Here is a 2,517-nt window from a genome sequence, read left to right on the forward strand (position 1 = left end):
ATACAGATAAAAAAGAAAAGGAGTACTTGTGGCACCTTAGAGACTAACAAATTTATTTGAGCATAAGCTTTCATGAGCTATAGCTCACTTCATCGGATGTAGCTCACGAAAGCTTAAGCTCAAATAAATTTGTTAGTCTCTAAGGTGTCACAAGTACTCCTTTTCATTTTTGTGAATACAGACTAACACGGCTGCTACTCTGAAACCTGAATACAGATAAAATCTCACCCTCAGAGGTGTTCCAGTAAGCTTCCTTTTACAGACTAGCCTCCTTCTAGTCTGGATCTAGTAATCACTTACACCGCCTGTGGTTACTGTCCTTTGTTCAAGTTTCTTTCAGGTAGCCTCTCCACTCCCAAAGGATATCTCTTGAGCCAGCTGAAGCCAAAATGGAGGAGTCTCCCAGGAGTTTAAATAGACTTTCTCTTGTGGGTGGACACCCTTCCCTCCCCTGTGTAGAATCCCAGGTACAAGATGGAGTTTGGGAGTCACATAGGCAAGTCACATATCCATGCATGACTCAGAACTTACAGGTAACAGCCATGGTTCACATGCTACCTTGAACATCCTCAAGTAGACTTTTTATGTGGATTGGAGCCTTCCAAGATTCATTGTCCATTAAGTGTTTCTTGATTGGGCACTTAACTTGCACATTCCTTTCTCAAGAAGCTGACCAAATGCTTTACTAAGGCTACTTAGAAACCAAGCAAGTACACAGTCAATATTCATAACTTTGAACACAAAAATGATACATGAATACAAATAGGAGGAATAGATTCAGTAGATCACAACCTTTATAGAGATATGTTACATGGCATATGTAGCATAAAACATATTCCAGTTATGTCATATATACATTCATAAGCATATTTCCATAAAGTCTTATGGGGTGCAATGTCACAGCAACCATACTTAATTTTTTGAATTACTGCTTTAACTGATCTTGGGCCCCAAATCAGCAAAGCTCTTAGGTATGTGCTTAAGTCCTATTTAATGGAATAGGATATCTTATCAATTCTATTCTGTTTATTATAACACTTTCCTTACCACAGTATCTGAGCTCCTTCCAACAGTGCATACTAAGTGATGCAACCAACAGTCATGTAAAGTTTGTTCTATTTGTCAATTTCATTGGCAACAATGGGAACTAAGTAAGTGCCCAGGGTTAAGCAAGTGCTTTGTAGAATCAGGACTTCCTCTTCAGCCACTGTACAACTCCTAGTACAGATCTTATCTAGTAGCACCTGCTACACACGCTGTAGGTGGAGATCTGTCAATTCCTTTCTTACAAGAGATTTTAAAAATTCAGCTGTTAAGAAATGAAAACCCTTTAAGCTACAACTTGACACACAAGGTACCAAAAGTTTCAGAGTAGCAGCCGTGTTAGTCTGTATTCGCAAAAAGAAAAGGAGTACTTGTGGCACCTTAGAGACTAACAAATTTATTAGAGCATAAGCTTTCGTGAGCTACAGCTCACTTCATCGGATGCATTTGGTGGAAAAAACAGAGGAGAGATTTATATACACACACACAGAGAACATGAAACAATGGGTTTATCATACACACTGTAAGGAGAGTGATCACTTAAGATAAGCCATCACCAACAGCAGGGGGGGGGAAGGAGGAAAACCTTTCATGGTGACAAGCAGGTAGGCTAATTCCAGCAGTTAACAAGAATATCAGAGGAACAGTGGGGGGTGGGGTGGGAGGGAGAAATACCATGGGGAAATAGGTTTCAGAGCAGCAGCCGTGCCAGTCCGCATTCCCAAAAAGAAAAGGAGCACCCGTGGCACCCCAGAGACCAACAAATCCATTAGAGCATAAGCTTTCGTGAGCTACAGCTCACTTCATCGGATGCATTTGGTGGAAAAAACAGAGTAGAGATTTATATACACACACACAGAGAACATGAAACAATGGGTTTATCATACACACTGTAAGGAGAAAGAAAAGGAGTACCTGTGGCACCCCAGAGACCAACAAATCCACTAGAGCACAAGCCCTCGTGAGCCACAGCCCACCCCATCGGATGCACCCGGTGGAAAAAAAAAAAAAAGGTACCAAAAGGGTCTTTCTCTTGTTTTGATAGTCTTTTTGTCTGACTGTGATTGAAATACACAACTGATCTTGTTATCCATATAGCTGCCAGCTGGTCTAGCATATGATCATGTTTGTAAGACAATTTTTAGTTGTAGACATTTTTTTTAATGTTTAAAGCAAAATATAAACCAAAAACCATTGGGATAATATCTAAGTAGGGCATACATTCTAAATGATCAAATCTTAGCCTGAAAACGTCATTCACACTGAAATGCCAAGAGATGATCTGATCTCACCAGGAGATTATAAACACATTCTAAAAAATTACTAAGTAGATACCTCCATTTGAGTTGTATCATTTTACACACATTTGAAAGAAGATGTTTCAAACAAGTTACTTATGAGAGATAAAAGCAGAAATGGCTCCCCTCCAGGCTTGTGCTTAGAGTTTATCGCAGGTCAAACAGAGCCAAAATA

At 39.8% G+C, this 2,517-nt stretch overlaps 1 long non-coding RNA gene across 1 annotated transcript; it reads right to left on the minus strand.

The window, feature by feature from the left end:
- Positions 1 to 1,361: 1,361 nt before the first annotated feature.
- Positions 1,362 to 2,051, minus strand: LOC122460460. The gene is made up of 2 exons (XR_006281771.1): positions 1,969 to 2,051; positions 1,362 to 1,424 (listed from the first exon to the last, which is right to left on the minus strand). It is a non-coding gene; the product is annotated as an uncharacterized LOC122460460 (long non-coding RNA).
- Positions 2,052 to 2,517: the final 466 nt, after the last annotated feature.

This window comes from Dermochelys coriacea, chromosome 5 (assembly GCF_009764565.3).
Source record: "Dermochelys coriacea isolate rDerCor1 chromosome 5, rDerCor1.pri.v4, whole genome shotgun sequence".
Lineage (NCBI taxonomy): Eukaryota > Metazoa > Chordata > Testudines > Dermochelyidae > Dermochelys > Dermochelys coriacea.